Raw genomic sequence first — 20,611 nt, 5'->3', positions numbered from 1 at the left:
CTTTTTCCCTCCCTCCTTCCGACAATGTCACCGCAACCCGCCGGAGTCTCCCGAGCTCGGAAGGAGCGAAGGGGCTGGTGGCGCAGGCGCTTTAGAAGACGGGAAAGCGGGTGCGCCACGCTGCGCTCGGTTGTTGTTGTTTCCCCCCTCCTTCTCTCTCCCTCTCTCGTAGGCCCTGCAAAGCGGTTCTCTGAGGTGACCGTTGGTGCAAGAGCCGGAGTCGGAGGAGAGGAACAGGAAAAAGCGGAGGCTTGTCGTTCGCCTCCCGGTGTCCAGAGGGAGCTCTGCTCCTTGCTTTCTTTGGACCAGCAAAGACGGGAAAGAGAAAATCGCCTTTCGCCGCCTCTGATTTCCTATTTTCCTGGCCGTGTCCTAGGCGGTAGGCGTACTTTTCTGAAATAGTAATGACTAACGACGTGAGGATCTGAGGAAGTTACCTGGCTGGCGTGCAGCTATAGGTCCGCAACTTGTCAATATTTTCCTTTCTGAACAACCTTTTTGAAACCTGAGGTAAACGAAGCAAAGGTGCTTTTTAGGTGGATTTCTTTTATGATAATTTCGTTGGGCATTGAAGTCCGCTATGAATCTTCAGCCTATGTTTTAGCTCTGTTTGGGCTTATTATCTAACAAGGGTGATGAATTAGAAAGACTAGATAAGTGCCCTGGAGCAGGGATCGCCAACCAAGTCTGGCGGACTTCAACTCCCAGAATTCCCAAGCTAGCTGGCTGGGGAATTCTGGGAGTTGAAGTCCGCCAGGCTTAAAGTTGCCAAGTTGGAGACTCCTGCCCTGGAGCAGGACATTGTAGATGTTATGAGAAAAAGCTGCTTGAACAGAAGGTTTCCACCTCATTTGATGCCTTGTGGGGGGAGAGATGGGGCACTTCTGAATCCCACTGTAGCCCTGCTAAGGAGAAATTAAGGAGAACTAAGGAGAAATTTCCTGGGAGAACAATTAACCAGTGGAACGGCTCAACTCCAGAAGTTGTGGATGCTCCATCACTGGAGCTTTTTAAGAACAGATTAGACAACCATTTGTCTGAAATGGTATACAGTGATGGAGATTCCTTTTCGGCACCGAGTGCCCAAACTTCAATGTGCATGCACATGCGCCGGAGTGCCAGAAACCAAAGACCAGCTGGCAGGCACACATGTACACTGGCCAGCTGGTCTTTGGGTTTTCGGTGCTCCAGCACATGCAAAGACCAGCTGGCTAGCATGCTTGTGCGCGCCGGAAACCAGAATAGCAACTGCCAATGGCTCGCCCACATAGAGGTCTCTGCATGCTACCTCTGGCACACGTGCCATAGGTTCACCATCACAGGTATAGGGTCTCCTGCTTGTGCAGGGCATTGACTAGAACGGGTCACCAGCCTTTGGGACCTCAGGGACCACCAAACTCATAATTTTAAATCCCAGGGACCACTAACCAGTTCTGTGGGCATGGCCTAATTTGTGGGTGTGGCTTGGTCATGTGACTAGCCGGGCATGGCTTATATGTAAATATTATAAATATTTATATAAATATTGAATTTATTATAAAAAAGAGCAACTTTTACAATATCTACAATATTATTTTTAGATTCAGTGCCTGAAATTGTTTTATAAACCTGACTAATGATTCTTTTTTATCAGCAATCTTACTAGATCAGAATTTCCAAAAGAAGAAATTACCAGTTTAGATTATAAACATGTGGCAAATGTATTCTGGTGGCAGTCTATATTAAGGACTGGTTCACAGGAATTTTATACAATATGCCTTTCAAGCAGGGGTGTCAAACTTGATTTCATTGAGGGCCACATCAAAATTGTGTTTGACCTGGGGGGGGGTTGGGGGGGCGAGGCCAGGGGGCATGGCCACTCATGTCGGGGATGCCTGTGATGACCTGAGCACTCTGCCAGCGAAAATGGGTTCCTGGCCCCTGTTTTCAGCCGTGACAGCCTCCTGCAGCCCTCTGCCAGCAAAAACGGAGCTGGGGGGGCGCATGCGAAGCCTGGAATGGCTGCACGTGGCTCTTCCAAGCTCTGTTTTTTTTCTGGCAGTGGCACCAGGGGCCAATCATTTGCTGTTTCCAGGGTGGCCCTGTGGGCCAGATCTAAGCACCCACGGGCCAGATTCGGCCCACAGCCCACGAGTTTGACACTTATGCCTTGGAGTCTCTGCTAATCTTTTCTCACAGTGAACTGTAGCATGTAAATTTCCCCACAGGTAAAAATCTGTAGTTTCCAACATTTATGACCACAACCATAGCAGTTATAAAATAGTTTGAGCCCCATGGGAAGAATCAGTACAAGAAACAATGACTTTTTTTCCATATAGTATATGATTATCTATGCAAAAGTATCATTGAGAACTTCATATCATTTGAATATTTTTTGATGACATGCCAACAGTCTCTAATATTCTGGAATAAATGTTAGTATATGAGGCTGAAGTGTTTGGGAAGACTATTACTGTAGCAAATAAGGAACAGAAATTAATTTTAATCTAGGTTAATATGCAAGCAATGTTATAATTATCTGTGAAAGAATACCACAATTTCTCAACTAAATCTTGGTAGGCACTCAGAAAGAGGACTGTAGGGATATGCAATCCCATATCCTAAAATGGAAATGCTGCTTCCTTAATTCTGATTTGCAATGCCACATACCAGCAATACAATTCTTTTTATATACAGAATTAAGGGCTTTATGGATTCTCGTGGTATGATGCTGGGAGCTCAGAATTCTACCTACCAATGGGAAGGGATATTTTCATTTTATTTGGAGTGCTCTAACAACAAAAAAGAAAAGCAACAGCATATCATTCAATATCTGTATTGATTGGGAATCCTGAGTCTTTAAAGGAAAAGATTTAGCCTATGTTGTGAGATAAGCAGTCCTCATAACAGTCAGGTACAGTAGGCCAAATGATTTTTTTTAACCATTTATTCGCTTCCTATGCCTAAATATTCAAACCTCATATTTTTCATGCTGTTTATCAAAAAACCTGGAGAAAGAAATGAAAATATATTTGTACCAGACAAATCATAGCACAAAGTGGATCACAATCTTGGCTTTTATGCAGCTGTTGAAGATGTTTCTGCCTGCTCAGAAATGAATGGTGAGCATCAGCTCCATAAATGTGAATATCTAAATTTTTAAGAGCTAAAACACCTGAACTGGTCAACTGTCATCAATGCATATTTCATATACTGTATTTTGGATTGCAATTTCAACCAAATATTCAAATGAGCTACACTAGCTGAAGCTGATACAAACTGATATTAATGTTCCTGAACACTTGATTTCTTACACATTCAAAATGTTTCCAATCTACACTCCTTTGTACAATATTTATGCTGAGGTTGCAAGTTGCTACGGCAATTTTTAAAAATACAACCAAGCTTAACTTCTTGACCTTTTCAAGTTCTATGAAGCCAAAAAGGTTTTTTTTTTAATGACAAACCTATTTTTAACTGCAATTACAATCAAATGTAAGCAATTACTGCTTACAGAATTCTAGGTTAGATTACACAAAGATGTGATATTGACTGTACAAGAAATCATTGAAACAGATAATGAAACAAGTGCCTTATCTGCTTTATGCAGTTGACAGCAGTTAATATATGACTAGAGAAATGTCCGTTATTGTGATGGATAAAGGTTAGAGAAGTGTTGTAAATTGCAGGGACACATTATATTTACGCCTAGCTTTATTAAATTCTGATTAGCAAAGATCAGGCTGAACAACATATGTGAGCTTTATTTTCTTTAAAATGTCATTGCTTTACAGTTGCCACGTTTTAAATAGATACTGCTCCTTAGCTTTTAACAATACAGATTCGATTCTGTATTCATTTGATTGGAATTTATTTTCAGATAAGCATATATAGCAATCCTGCTTAACCACCTCCCCCCTCACTTATGAATTTAGTAGTTCATAATATATAATCCAGATGTGACAAAAAGAACTTAGAAATTGTTCTTGGTGCATGTGTGCATTTTTTTTTTACAATAATTACATATAAAATATTGTCCTGCTACCAAATTTGTCTGATGACTATAGTTTGATTACTGTAAAACCATGTATGTTTGATGCAGATTGCAGTGACAAAAATATAATAAAACATGGCTTTGAATACCATGTTCCCTATTCTCTTGCATTTGTTCCCTCAATCTAGAATCAGTCCTATTTTCTCCATGGTTAGGCAACCAGGTATCATCCAAATATGGAGGGGTGGGTTTACTACACTCCTATTTCCTACTCACTGGCCATATAGCAGGGGGGAATGGGAACTAAATTGCAAATAAGGAATAATAACAGGCTTCCTACCCCTAATGTAGACAACCAGCTCAATATGGAAAAAATTCTCTATGACTATAATCTCTGGGAATGGATCGAAATAGTCAAGATGCTGGCCATAATCATGTAATACCATAAAAATGGTGGGACTTTGATTGCATGGTTGTAGCCACCATCTTGACATTTTTTGATCCTCTCTTGCAGATGAGTCTTGACATAAACCTATCACAATACAAAGGAGAGACATGTAGAATATGTCACATATTATACTCCATACAACAACAGAACCATCTACTGTATACGTGTAGAAATTAAACAGGTTATTACCATTTCATTTTCAATAGTTTGGCAGCTTGAATGGTGATCGGTTCTGCATTTATAGCATATGGCCGTTCTTTTCTGGTCAATGTTTCTTAAAGCCTAAGAACAGTAAATACTTCTAAGCAAAATCAAAATGCTGAAAAAGATATTGAGTGTTCCTACCAAGACACACAGCTTTCCATCTGTTCTATTATTACTTGCAAATTTATGACTAGCCTGTTCATTTATCTTAAACCTGGTATTTGTGTGCCCATCTTAAGTATACACTGGTACAGATATGAGGATATGTAAATAAATGCAGTTTTGAAAGAATAGCTGGTTAGGATACGGCTGCAAAAAAACCCCCAAAAAACAATAAGCCAGTTTTTATCTTAATGAACAAACTAAAATTGTTAGAAAAATGTCCTCCATGAATGAACATCTATTTTGAATGTGGTGGTGGTCTATAATTTTAAATTACCTTCAACCCAGAATAGTATTGTTTTAGGGCAGCATAGGGACATTGTAAATATGTAAACACTAGCCTCCACTGAAACTTTAATATTTCAGAATTCCCTAAGTGAAACTTAGGGAATGTAAATGTATAAAAGAAAAAGTATCTTTGTCTGTTAGGATCTTCACCAACGTTTAAATTGTCCTGCATAGAATTCTTCAGCTTGACAGCACTGAAAAGGGTGTCAGCACTGATCATCCTAGTTGGACCCGTATTACTGGCTCAGGAAAGAAGGATGGATATTTTTTTAAAAGGAAACAATATGAGTTTTTCAGAAAAGATAAAGGATTGTTCACTGATATTTGCAAAATACTTTTGAAAGTTATAATTTTTATACTATTCACGCAACTTAAAAGGTAGTATTAATTTGGTCATCAGAATGCCTTGATTTTTTTTTTATACTGGCCAAAGTATCTTTCTTTGTTGCTTCTTCTACTGCAAGCCTGTAGAGAAGAAAGGAACAAATTGATAAATTGAAAGTCCTTGTGGATCTCAAAAGAATACTTGGGCTGCTGATCTGCTGTTTGGTGAGTATAGTAGTGGAACAGCAGCAATACTCAGCAGCATCTCTTTTAGGGCACTGACAGCAATGAATTTGTTCCAGTGCCAAGGCTGCTGGGTGGACTGCATGTTGAGCAGGTTTGTTTTAGTGTTTCTTCTGCTATAGAGTAACATACCCAAAACCTTTATACTCTGATTCACTTCGTTTTCACCGTGCAATCCAGCAAACAAATATTGAAACTATCCATAGCATTATATAGCCCTAGTGTCTTTTTACTATAATCATTCTGTGATTTCCAGATATTCAAGCAACAATAAAAGATATATCAGGACAAAAAAAACTTGACAGATTTCTTTTGAATATGTTACTTCTGTGTTTCCTTCAAGTCTTCAGGTTATTCTGGTAAACACTTTAACGTACTTTTAAAAATTGGGCTCAATTATAGTGGGAAGATTTGGGTATAAAGCAAAGTCCAAAGATAGGGCCACTTGCTTGGGCTGGAACTGAGACAAGGATCTGCTTAGCTTTTAAAATGCACTTAAATCTGAAACCCAGGATTCAAAGTAGAGCCCAGAATGTAGAAGCCCAATATCAACAGTGTATATCTACAAAATATGATAACTAGAAACTATTTTGTGTATCTTAACTGCTAGGAGGCAATTAGTAAAGGGATTCAGGGTAGGAAAATAAAATTCAGAACCAAGGATTCACTGGTAGGACTCAAATACCACACATAGAAATATCTGCCTGACCCATGCTAGCCTATAAATCATAATTGTACATTTATGGTGGGTAAGAATCGGGGACGAGCGGTCTGCCACCTCCAAGTGGTGTCCCCTGGATGCGCGAAGCCGTTAAACTCTGACCGTAACTGAGAGCAGACCCTCCGACGACAGGCCCACGCGACAGGCCGGCTGGAGTACTCAAATGCCGCATCAACATGGTGGAAACGTCCACTACTGAACACACGCCCAATGCTACCGCGTCGGGGAACCGACGGGCGCAGGAGACCATTGGCCCGCGTCAAAAATCAACGAAATGGTCCACGCTGGAAAGCACGGCGCACTTGCACCGTGTGAGAAAGCTATGACGGCCGCGTCCCAGGTCTGACGCACACGGAGACTACCCGATCCGTGTGAAAAATCGCAAAGCGGGGAACAGAGGATTGCCAGAAAAGCAGTACTCAAGGACATTAGCGGACCTCGCCAGAGCGCGAGACAAACACTGAAGAAAAAGAAGAAGAAGAAGGTGGGTAAGAATCACAATGGAAAAAAAACCGAGAAAAATCACATTATGTCTTTCTATAATGTCTTAATCCAGCCAATACCTTTCCTTCAGAAAAGAATTGTTGCAGTCTAATTGGTGCCCCTGTGGTTTTTGACCATGAAGGATGCAATTTCCAATTCAGTCGTTCTGTGTACAGACTTTTAGCCACTCTGTTAAGACAGAACATTGCCTGGGGTAAACCATTGTGAAGGTAGTCTATACTTCATACCCCTTCATGTACTTCATACATAAAGTTTTAGAGATTCCTTAGATATTGAATTATATCTGTCCTTTTTGCAATTGAAATTCTATAGTTCCATATTATAGTGATTTTATTATGGTTTTATCTTAATATTTTACCTCTATATTGTATTGCATTCATATATATGTGTATATCAATAGACGTATATATGACTTCGCAATGCTTTACAGTCCTCTCTTAAGTGGTTTACAGAGTCAGCATATTGCCCCCAATAATCTGGGTCCTCATTTTACCAACTAAGGAAAGACGGAAGGCTGAGTCAACCTTGAGCCGGTGAGGATCAAATTGCTGGCAGTCGACAGAATTAGCCTGCAATACTGCATTCTAACCACTGCGTCACCATGGCTCACATGTATGTATGTATGTATATATACACACACATGCTGATACTTTATCTAAACTAAATTTGCATATTAAGGATTGCATCATCTCTGTAGATGCCATAGGCTAAATATATTTGTTAAAATATGTTTATCCCTGCCTCTCTTCAGGAAATTAACAGAACCCTTAAAATTGTGAATTTTACTGAAATATTTTATTGGCCAGTCAAGAAAGCTAATCTGAATTTCTTCTAAAATACATACATATATACATAGATACATACATATATAAAAAATCTCAAGAATTCTAATGCTTTCCTAAGGAATGAACATTTTTGCATATGAGACTCATATGGTAATAAACAACACAGAACAAATCCCTAATTGTTCTACATGGAATAGTTTTTTGTCATCAGATAATTCAGAAAGCTTATCATATAATTACACTTGCAATATTTAGCTCATCTATGAAATTTGTAATAAATAACATTCATAACTAATTATTTTAATATCAATACCTAATTATTTTAATATCAAAGAAATTGTTATTTATGCAAAAACATTACTGCTCATGTTCAAAGTTCAGTCTATATAGCATAAAGTCTACAGTTTAGATTATCAAATGCATCTAATTCTTGTTTTTATTGTTAACTAACGATTACCAAAGGAAATTACAGAAGCAAAGCAACATACATGCTTTAAAGAACGAATGGCAGATATCTTTGGTAGGTCTGTGCTGTATGCGTAACCATTTCCTCTCCTGCTGAGTTGTACGCAGATAAGAGATATCAGTTGTCAAACAGTATTAAATGAAATATACACAGCATTGTGCTGTGAATTTTAAGGAATAAAATTAGCAGCATGGGGCAATATAAAATGTCAAACGAGCTACGTTTTTTTTAAAAAATACACTTTATTAATTTTACAATTAAAACAGACAAACAACACATACATAAATGTGAAAGAGAAAAAAGAAATAAAGAAGAAAAAGTGAAAAAGAAAATTCAGGAGACAATTAAGAATCGTTTCGTCCTCGACAGTTTGTAGGCCCTTCTTTTCAACCTTACTTTGGATCTGATAGATTGCTGGGAATGTTCATCTATAAACTTGTACAAAAAACGCAGATATAGGTAGACCTTACAACCACAATTGAACCCAAAATTTCTGTTGCTAAGCAAGACAGTTGTGAAAAGTGAGTTTTGCCCCTGTTTATGACCTTTTTGCCACAGTTGTTAAATGAATCACTGCAGTTTTTAAGTTAGTAACAGGATTATTCACTGAATCTGGCTTTCCAATTGACTTTGCTTGTCAGAAGGTCGCAAAAGGGGATCGATCCCATGACCCCAGGACACTGCAACCGTCATAAGTACAAGTCAGTTGCCAAGTGCCTGAATTTTGTTCACATGACCATGGGGATGCTGCGACAGTCGTAAGTGTGAGAAAGGTCATAAGGCCCCTTTTTGAGTGCAGTTGTAACTTCAAATGGTCACTAAATGAATGGCTGTAAGATGAGGACTACCAGTACAAATGTGCTTAATAAATATTGTTTATGCATATATTTATTAAATTTATATAACGCCATATCTCCTGAACTCCTGATGCTCATTGGGAAACACAACAACTAAAATGTCCAGGTTAAAACACCATATACAACATTACATGAAAGAAGTTAGGCATATGACAAGTGTCATTGATGATATCACCATTAACTCCTGAAAGGTCTTCAGAACAATTTGACATTAAATAATATACATAGGCTAGTACTAAGGAAGTCAATTTTACTTCCAAGAGAAGAATGTTCCTGTTTCAGATTACCAATCATAATGGAAAGGGTACATTCCCAGGATTCAATTTCAGTCCCTCTCGTTCTGAAAATGGAGCATTGTAAGTAGCTTTCTCCTAAGAGACCACTTCAAGCAGGTCCAATCCAAGTGGAGAAGGCAGTTTTCAATGTATCCAGGTGTCAAGGCCACAAACAGTTGAGGACCTAGATTGTTAGGGGCAATATGTTCTGTAAACTGCCTACAAAGCACTGTGAAGTGGTATATCAATCTAAGTGCTATTGCTATAAGCTGAAACCAGCATTTTGAATTGTATTCTGAAACCTACATGCAACTAGTGCAAGTCCTACACATGATACACATTAAAAACAACATATGATCACTGGATTCTATACCAGTTATAGTTACTTAATGATCTATGAAAGTACCTGTAGTCCTACGTTGAATGCATTTGCTGTTGAAGGCATGAATCACTGTAGCAATGTCCTCTACACTTGATAGAATGGGAACTGGCACATCAGCTGAATCTGCAAAAGATCTCTTTCTCTTTCACCAGTCGCTGTAAGTCCAGGAAGACCAGGACACTGTGAGTTCTAGTCCTACCTTAGTCATGAAAACCAATCGGGTAACTTTGGACATCACTCTCGATCCAACTCCCTCACAGTGTTTTTGTGGGGAAAATAGGATGAGTAAGAAGTATTAAGTGTTTTCATTGCCTTGAATTATTTATACAAATAATAAAGGGAAGATATACATACACATATATACACACTTTGTGTGTGTGTGTGTGTATGGGATCCTATATACATACGCATGCATACATGTACATATACATAAATCTAACATATGGGTATAAGTATCTGAGCTTGGTTGTTTTCTTGCAGACATTACCCAAACTAAACATCATCAGTGCTAGCAAGAAGTAGGGTTTGCTCTCAGATTATATTCTACTGTCTGTCTTGCCCTATCAGCGTTGGTGGAAATGGTCTTGGAGGCTTTTGGGTTGGGCTATTTATTGTTAGCTTGTTTGGCAGTTCCTTGATGGGGGTGTTGGTTGTTGGTCTGATGTTAATCTTGGAATTGATCTATGCTCATCTGGCCGTTGATTGCTGATGTGGTGTTTTGTTTTGGGGTTTTTATTGTTTTTGGTTTGTAGATTGTCTCTTTTGTACAGTATGTATTGTTTATGTCCATGTCTATCAATGACTAATTTGTCAGGATGTCAGGTTCTAGAAATTTTCTAGCATTTCGTACTTCACTTGGTCTAGGATAGTTTCATGTAGTGATTTATAATGCAGTTCAGACTTAAATAAGCTTTTATTTTTTGTCACAGATGGGTCAGTTGGCTCGCCCTGTAGTGGGACATCTGTGTAAAATAGGATGATCTTCAATCTAATTAACTCTATAAGATTCTCTAACAAAAAAATTCTGGAAACCAAAATGCTTTAACATTTTTCTGAAAAACTGCAGACTGTTATGGACTTTTTACTGAAAGAAGAAAAAATGATATGATTTATGGGTTTAAAAAAAGAAGTGGACTAAATGAATGATTGAAGGGATTGATATAACATGTAAGAGGGAGGGAAGATTATAAAATTATAACTGTAACTATTGGGTGATGAGAAGGTTGGGAGTTATTAAATTTCAAAATTTTAATTTCTTTTTTTCTTTTCTTGGAATTTGTTTTCCATCTGTTTTATTTCTTTTTCTTTAGATTAGTCTGTTACTTCATGTAAAATTCTGAATGATAAAACTAAAACAACAAAAAAAATTTTTTTTCAGATTTCTCCACATCTGGATTTAGTTGTCTGTTATAAGGTAATATTTCAATTGACTCTATTCTTTCAGTCACACACATCTGTAAAGCAAAGCAACAAATAAAATATTTTAAAGAAGATCTCTGGGTTCCATGTAGATATTAGAAGCTTTATCTGAATCTACAAAATAGTCCAGTATTTGCATGAATGTCATATTTCATAAAGAAAGATGGCCTGAGAATATGTAGAAGTTAAAAGAGGTAGATTTTGATGAATGCTGATTTATATTTGGCTATGGCTGCCATAGCAAATGACTATATTTATATATTTATAGTTCAAATGTTTTTCAAAAGTGCTATATTCTCACTATTTAATTTATATTGGCTGAACATATTTTCATCTGTCAGCAAATTAGTTATATTAAGCATGGCAAAATAATTTAAAACAAAAAAATGTAAAAAGCAATCAAAATAACAAAGACTGATGACATGTCACCTATGAAATCATATTGTTTCACAAAATAAATATAATACTTTCATCAAGAATCCAGTAACCACAGTTATAATTTCTAGTAATTCTAGTAATTCAATGCCAAGTAATCAAGTGTTAGCATACTTTCCTAACAATGTTTAGAACAGGTTTTTCAATTAGTTTTGATAGATTATTACTTGAACCATTTCCATACTTTACCATGTGCAAAATTGTATCTCTTTTACATCTGAAGCCAAATAGTATTTTGAAGAGTATTTTAATGTTAGATTTGAATGACACAAAATAGATTTTCCATTCTGTTTTTTACTATTATTTTGATTGGTTGGTTAGTGCTATAAAGCTCTGCAGCAATCTGGATTGAAAAATTGAAGCAGAATGTTGTACCTCATATTATACCTGTTGACAATTTCTGTGTGCTTTGGAGATTATACAGCTACCTCCACACAACCTCAGGGAAAGGCATGCTTTAATTTAAGAAGATGTCCTAGTTGCACTAATGCTCCTAATCACTTTCTCTTGTTTGATCACAGCTGGTTGCACAGCCCAATATGTATTTATTGTAAAGATTACAATCTTATAATCTCTCACTAGATATATATTCATACAGTGCATTGTATTAATGATACAGATATATTTATGAAATGGTGCATCATATTAATTATTAATAAATGCACTACATTACATTAATACTCAAATTCATAAGAAATAAGCTATGTAGAATAAGGGAAATCACTTGACTAGTAGTTTTTTTTAAGTCTCCAATTGAGCTTAGAGACAATAGACATGTACCAGAAACAACAACTCTTATACTGACATTTCATTTAACATAGTTTCCTCCATTGACCTCTCCAAGGTCCTGACAATGCTTGATTTTCCTTAGAATCAGATCTGCCTAGTCTTGTGATGGCGAACCTATGGCATGCGTGGCACACAGAGTCATTTCTGCCGGCACACGAGAGCTCACCCAGAACAGATCCACTGCGCATGCACGGGTACCCCCCTGCCAGCCGATTGTCAGGTATCTACTACGCACGCGTGGGGGAAGATGCACGCTGGGGAGACACGCTTGGGAGAACGCATGCGCATGCACAGGGGGTGGGGATGTGGGGGGTCACATGCATATGCACAGAGGTGTGTGGTACAGGGGGTTGCGTGTGCATGCACAGAGGCGCATGGCACGGGGGGTTGCACGCACATTGCATTATAGCTGCAGGCACATGAGTGCAGGCATCTATCATTGTAATCTCAAACTTTTAATTAAACAGAGAATTCCTACTTCCTAGCTGTGAATGTTGCCATAGAAGTAAAAGTGTTCCACTATTTCATGGGTAATCTGTAGTGCAGATGGTCCTAACTTACCAATTGTAATAGGCACCAGGAACTCTCTCACTAAGCAACCCAGACATAATGTGAAATACATATCCACAGCAGTTTTAATATTAGTTCTGACTGCAGTCATGAGTCATTAAGAATGATATCATGTGACTGTACCTTGTGACTTTCTGCTGACTTTCCCATTGATTTTTTTCAAAATCCAGCTGTGAAATTCCCAAAAGTTAATCACATGATTGCAGGAGGCTGCAATCACAGTAAATGTGTGCCAATCACCTACATCATGATCATGTTACCATGAGGATGTTTGTAACAGCCAAAAATAATTTGAGGACTGGTTGTAAATCTGCTTTATCAGTTGTAATTTTTTTTGAATGGTGTCATGGATCTGCTTCTGGACACCTCTCTGGATACGAGTTCAGAGGATGAAGGTGATCTCTCTCTCTCTCTCTCTTTCCCTCTCTCTCTCTCTCTCTTATCTATCTATCTATCTATCTATCTATCTATCTATCTATCTATCTTCTTCCTTCCTATAGAAACACTTCATTTGGGTTGCTTTCCTAACCATCCCTTTTATAAGAAAGATGGTTGCTTTGCAATATATATTAGAAAACAGAAGTAGGCATCAATTACTAACTCTCAACCAAGCTCTAATCAATGGCTAGTTCTCTATGAACAACTACCTATTACTAAGTTTTGGTTAGCTGTTGGTTCTCTATGACTTCTAAAGATGTAAACCTTTCTATTTAGCAATGTATTCTAACAAACCTAACAGATGTGGAAATAGTCAGGAGAGCACAGTTAATCCCAGCTTCATTTTAATAATGAAATGAGATGAGCTGGATAATAGAACAACTGTTTCTCTGGAAATACCAGAGTGTAAACCAGCCAATCTTTGGAGGTTAAAGTAAAACTAGGATCAGGGAAAATAGGTTCTCGCTCTAAGTACCATTTTTCTCTCATTTTAAACGAGTGATGTATGTTAAAAGTGAAGCATAATTTTATAAGGAAAGTTTACAGTATATGTGTGTGTTTGTGCGTATTTGTGTGTGTTATTAGTTTATAACTAATACAGAGCTGCACAATAGAATAGATGGGGGAAAAAACCTGCTATAGAAATATGGATAATTAATAAATTGCATAATATTTACATCAAGCTCAAGCACACTGGAGATAATTTGACTTGAATAATTCTATGTAATTATTTTTTTTTCATGATATCTACAACTCATGTAACTGATTTGTACACTTAAAGAAAATGCCAACCACAGACAAAAACTGCTGCTTTGTATGCTAAAGGAAACCCAGGTTGCTAGGCAACTCTGCAGTTATAATATGTTACAGTAATACTGTAGATTAGCTCTATTATAATATACACAAAATAAAAAAAATAAAGGTTTGATGGCTATCTTAAATATTAATTCTAGAAAAGTTTCTTCTGTGCTGGGCTCAGAACATTATGCTAGGCTAACATATGCTTGGCTAGTTTATTATGGTGCTGTGCCTGGTCTACTGTGATGGAATTTCTAATAGACCTTGGAACCAGATTAAGACAGTTAATGGAGGGAACAGGCCCATCATAGAAGAGAATACCAAGTGCAGGAGAGGGGAGAACCATGAGAAAGAGACTGAGGGACAACTGCTTTAATTACACTAGTATATAAGAGAATTTCTTTGGTAGGCATTCAAGATTCTGTTATATTACCCTACTGGCAGTAAATATCCAAGTGCTTCTTGTTTCCTGAATTTGCCAACTTGGCAAGGCTTGACACCGATAAATGTAGATGGTTCTGCCAGTTGGTTCATTCAGTTGAATTTAGGGATTAGTATACTATGTGATCGAAAGGTCAGCAGTTCAGCGGTTCGAATCCCTAGTGCCGCAATGAAGTAATGGAGTGAGCTCCCCTTACTTCTCCCAGCTTTTGCCAACTTAGCAATTTGAAAGCATGTAAAAAATGCAAGTAGAAAAGTAGGGACCACCTTTGGTGGGAAGGTAACAGCGTTCCATGCGCCTTTGGCATTTAGTCATGCCGGCCACATGACCACAGAGATGTTTTCAGACAGTGCTGGCTCTTCAGCTTTGTAACGGAGATGAGCACCGTCCCCTAGAGCCGGAAACTACTAGCACATATGTACGAGGGGAACCTTTACCTTTACCTATACTATTTGAATGCATCCAGTTTATTTATTTTATTTATTTTTATTTCACCTTTATGCTTTTTATAAATAACTCAAGGCAGCAAACATACCTAGTACTCCTCCTAACCCCTGTGAGGTTAGGCTGGGTTAAGCTGAGAGAGAGTGACTGCTCCAAAGTTATTCAGTCTGTTTTCATGTCTAAAATGGATTAAAACTGGTTCTCCAGTTAACTAACCTAATGTCTTAACCACTATACCAGTGGTGGGATTCAAATTTTTTTACTACAGGTTCTGTGGGCGTGGCTTAGTGGGCGTGGCAGGTGAAGATTACTGCAAAATCCCATTCCCTCCCCAACCCACTAACCTGCTTTCCAGCTCCATTCTCCTGTGCAGGGCAACAAAAGAAGACCCAGCCAATCAGCTGGGACTTGGGAGGCAGATAATAGATGGGGGTGGGGCCAGTCAGAGGTGGTATTTGCTGGTTCTCCGAACTACTCCTCAAAATTTCTGCTACTGGTTCTCCAGAACTGGTCAGAACCTGTTGAATACCACCTCTGCACTACACCAAATTGCGTCTTCGTTTTCATTAATTAATTTAATTAATTCAGTAACTGAAAATGATGGGTCAAGCAAAAGAGTGGCTGGATAAAACTATTTGGAACAGAATGTTATAATGAATAATTAAATATTTACATTTTAGAAGCTTTTTTAACATTATCTATGCCTAGATTAATAACACATTGTCTTAAATTCTGGAGATTTTTATTTATAATAAATATACCTGCAGGAACAAGTGCGGAGAACAAGCTAGAATTCTAATAGACATCTACATATATAGAATAATGTCTGATGCTGGTTAAAAGATAAAATAAAAATGTTATTAGAGGTCTGTATATAAATAGTTAACTCAAACCACACACACAAAAATACCACCAGGTAGCAAGTCAGAAGAATCCCAGCTGTAAAAGTGTTTAGCACAAAACAATCTTGCATCTAGCAAAAAGAGATGTCATTCCAGGAATCTTATCTAATTCATAAAAGAAAAGGTCTTCGGTGCATTGTGAGTTTTTTTTCCTTTAAAAAATGGGAAATGGAATCTTTGTTTAATGAGAAAAAGTTAATGTATGGAAAATCTATAGTACAAAATAAAATACTATATCCCAGCAAAGAAAAGCAAGACCAAGCCAAACAAAAGATTTACGGAAGACTCAGTTGAAATAGTTTTACATCCCTGAATTCTTCTCCTTGCATCTAGAACTGCACTGTATTTTCCAAATTTTAGCATTACTATTAACAAGAGCACTAGTAGAATCATATGCTACTACAGATCTACTGAAGCACCTTTACACTTCAGAAATCTATGTAAAATCTTTTTAAAGGCTTTTTCCATTTTATTTCTCAAGATAAAATTATCCTTTCTAGAATCTTGGATGTAACTCTAGCAGTAGGGGAAAAATATGAAGGATTTTTGAATCTTCCATTTCTGCAATAAAAATAGACTGGTGCCTAAAGAGCCGAGCTTATGTACTGTGCTAAACTGTAGTGGGGCTTGATTGGTCCCATTGTAATATGTATCAATCAAGCCATTATGTCTTGCCCAAGTAATCTGTGACTAAAAGAAAGTTGGGCTTAATTAAATCTGTGAATCCAGTTATTGCCAGTGAAAAGTTTATCCCCTGCAATAGTTTTGCTTATTTAGGAGATCCAGCTTCCTGATACAGGTCCTGCTCCATACTGAATTTTAATTATTTTCCTCCTCACTCGTATCCTCACTTCTACATGCTATCAGGTGAATGACATAAGCATCTGGTAGAAGTCACAACAAATGATGGGAATTATAGAATGTGCATCAGCTGAGGAACTGATATAACTTACATTTGCACAATCATATCATGATGTCTATGCTATTTTTTGGGCCTACCCTATATTTATTTATTTATTTATTTATTTATTTGATTTGCCAATTGTTTACAAGATAATAAGTATAAATGTATACATAGTTGTGAATACATGAAATGGTTACATATAAGAAAAATAAAAGAATAAGAGAAACAATAGGACAGGGACGGTAGGCACGTTGGTGCGCTTCTGAAAGTATCACTTCTTCAGTTATAGTAACACCTGAAGTTTATGTTCACTTGGATAAGTGGACTGATTTATGAACAGTTTTGCACTAAGTGGCATCCTGCATATCTGTGGTATTACCATGACATGTTATATTAGAAGACCCTCCCATCAAACTCCAAATTAAAAAGCATGGATTGTGAGCATAACGCTATTGACAAAAACTTTGTTAAACATAATAAACATTATTTTCAGATTGACACATTCATATACACTGTGAATAATTCGACAGTAGCATTAATTATGTTTAATAATAGTATTATCCTCAAAATGTATGCTTTATAGTTTGGAGTTTGCTGGAAGGGTTTTGAAATATCACACATCATGGCAAAAAAAAATCCCCTAAATAGGAATTTAATATGTCATCTGCCATGCATAAAGATGGAAATTTGTCCTTATTTTTATACAAAGAATTTTGTTTATTAGACTATTCACATGAAAGGCCTTCCACAATATTACAGTCCAGGCTATGATAAGCAGAGTCCTATTTTTATGAGACATATTTTGAAAGGTATGTTCTTCTTCACAGCTTCTCAAAATGACAAGCAATATATAGTACTTCTGTGTGTATTCACTCTAGACTAGAGCTGTCAAATAATTATCTAAATAAAACTTTTTAAAATTAGGGTTGCAGTAATGCAATTCAAATATATGAAAACAGTTTCCCCCTCCCATCCATAGAAATAGGCTCACATGGCTTATATTATGGAATAAGCCATGATTCTCTGGGTTCATAAAACCAGACAATCATGTGGTCTGGCATAGTGCAACAACCCAACAAATGACCATACTGATGACATCCTTAAAGAGATTAGGTTTTCATTTGAGATAATAGCTCCAGCCTGCTATTAAAACTAAAGTTCTGTGATGAAACCTGCAATAACCCATTATTTTCTGCATGTGCATAGAGCAAATAAAGGGGAAAAATTTAAACAATGAAAAGTAATCATCCAACAGGAAAATGATATTGACAGATGTAGCCTCATGAATCAGGGAACTGCAGAAGGGATTTCTGACTTGTCAGTTGATAAAGGCTTCCAGAATTTTTACCTTACTGAAAATTCTTTTTCTTTTGTCAAAAGCTAATCATCTGGAAATCATGGTAGAAAAAGGATATTCTAGCTGATATGGTTCACAAAACTTTACTTAAGCCTCATGAGTCTGATCAACAACAAATTATTGCCTCAACAGCTCAAACTAGTGCAGCATTTTTCCATGCCATTTAATTCAGCATTCTTATTTGTCACCTACAAATAAGAGGCAGATTTCTGTGGCCCATTATCTAGCGGGAAGGTTTCTTCTATTACTCTCTCATTATACTTGCAGCTTTATTTTTATGGACAAATTGTTCATATTATCTAGACTTTTTCCTTAGTCACACTAGTGAATCTTTGCTGGAACCTGTATGTGAAGAGTACACTCTTGTTTTTTAATTTAGGTTTATTGGCTGCATTTGATACTATTGACCAATCTATTCTTTCGGTTTGTTTGCTGAGCACTGTTTTGGGGCAGTTCTACTCCTACCCAATAGGCAATTCCAATTGATGTGGGGGTGAAGAGGTCAGCATGGATGGTCTTTATGACATAAAACCAGCTGAGCTGAACCCAAGCAAGTTGCAACTGCAAATTCTCTGTCAGACCTGTGTTGTCTCTGGGAGGAAAAGAGCTAGCCCTGAGGAAACAGAGAAGTTTGTTGAAGTCTGTTGAAACAGAACTTGAGAAGTCAAGATCTCCTGACCACTCTTTATTATAAAATATCTAGTTTATCTGAATTAATACTAATAGGCTACAGTTGATTCTAGTTACATATGTACAGCCCAATTATATATTTGTAGAAAAATAAGAAATTTCATCTAATAAAATAGAAATGCAAGGATCTTCTGTAACTGTTCAGTTTCCCGTGTGTCCTAAAACCCTTATTTGAAGATCCCTCAAATTCCTGCTTTGTGTGAGCAGATTTCAGCTCATGTGCCACAATTACACTTGTGATCCTCATGGAGTTGGTATTATGTGATTCTGTAATAATTTTAATCAGCAATATGCTCCTATTTTTTTAATTTCTGAATTCAGATTTTCAGTATAAAAATCTTAAAAATCATTTCAACTTCCAGAAAATTTTATTTGTTTGTTTGTTTGTTTGTTGGATTTCTTTGCTGATCATCTTACTTCAAGGTGACTATGGGCAGCTTACAAATATAATAATTATGTTATAAAATAATTATAATTAAAACAATAGTAAAATGCATGAATTAAAAATTGATTTCCACTGTATTTTTTTTCTTTTTCAGCCCACGGGAATTCCAGAATTTCTAAAGTAAAAACTGCAGCTGTAATATTTTAAAATCTTGGAAGTACAGACATCCATATAGAGTATATTATTTTCATTTTTAAAAATATACTTGCAGATACAGGAAACATCTGTGTGCGTGTCCAGGACAATTAAGGTTTTTAGGGAAGGAAATTGAAAAGGATTATGACTATCACTAACGTTAGAAAAACTATTGGTTGCTATAGATAATAAAACTGCTGCAGCAAAATGTGTACATTAATAAATTAGTGTTGAGACAGCAAATATCCTTGACTCTTCTAGGAATTTTACAGATCCTTATTAAATCCAAGAGTAGAGAAAATGTCAAACAATCATCAAAGCAATACAAAATAAGAGCTCTTTGATACGTAGTTTTAAGGCATCAGTCTAAAAAAGGGAAAACATGAGTTCAAGTCTTGCCTTAGTCACAAAAGCCAACTGGGTGACTTTCGGCCAGTCACTCTCTCACCTCACCTCACCAGGGAAAATAAGAGGATAAGGGTGTAGTGGATATGTTTGCTGTCTTGAGCTATTTGTAAAAAAATAAAGACAGATTATAAATAAATAAAAGGGTCCATGTGGCCCTAGCTGGAGATAGCAGAATAAAAAGAGAAAGAACTGGGAAAAAATAACAAAACACAAAAATCTAGCAATAGAAGTAGAACGATTATGACAAAGAAAACAAAAATAATACCAATAATAACAAGCACCTTGGGTGTAACCCCAAAACATCTGGAGCACCACCATTGGCCTTGACAAAATCGCCATCAGTCAATTGCAAAAGGCAGCTTGCTCAGAATAGCTTATACATTGCGATTTAAGAGCTTCAAATAACCACATCCCAGGTCCTTAAAATAGGGTTAGAGTTAGGGTAACAGGAAAAAAATGGCAAATCTAGTCTGAACATTGGCTGACAGTGGATGACAATTGCAATGAACTAATAATAATATTAATGAAAAAATGGTTTGCCAGACAGGGAGGGGGAGGGGAGGGGAGGAGAGAGGGAGGAGAGAGAGAGAGAGAGAGAGAGAGAGAGAGAGACTTATTTACTTTTCATCTTACAGCTCTAGGAATTCTCCAACCCAGATAATAACCAAGACTGACTTTTCAAGATCAAAGTTTCAAAGTGATGCCATCTAGTGTGACAATGTGAATTTTAATATTGTGAACAAAATGTCAGCCGACTACCATTATAAGGACAAAAACAACATTAATGAGGAACTTTTATACTT

General features: G+C 37.0%; 1 long non-coding RNA gene across 2 annotated transcripts; it reads left to right on the top strand.

Annotated features, from left to right (window-relative positions):
- Positions 1 to 10: 10 nt before the first annotated feature.
- On the top strand, positions 11 to 19,427 carry LOC113412890 (uncharacterized). Of its 2 annotated transcripts, none has more exons than XR_003370978.2 (4): positions 11 to 510; positions 11,011 to 11,046; positions 12,358 to 12,495; positions 19,360 to 19,427. It is a non-coding gene; the product is annotated as an uncharacterized LOC113412890 (long non-coding RNA). The 2 variants fall into 2 exon arrangements; XR_015749218.1 differs by lacking the exon at positions 19,360 to 19,427 and adding an exon at positions 17,498 to 17,778 and having other exon boundaries at positions 139 to 510.
- The last annotated feature ends 1,184 nt before the right edge of the window (positions 19,428 to 20,611 follow it).

The sequence above is a fragment of the Notechis scutatus genome, chromosome 4 (assembly GCF_049901735.1).
Source record: "Notechis scutatus isolate UNSWTSFEM ecotype Mainland chromosome 4, rNotScu1.2, whole genome shotgun sequence".
Classification (NCBI taxonomy): Eukaryota; Metazoa; Chordata; class Lepidosauria; order Squamata; family Elapidae; genus Notechis; species Notechis scutatus.
Note: the sequence above shows the minus strand (reverse complement) of the source record. Positions and strands in the feature narration are given on the sequence as shown.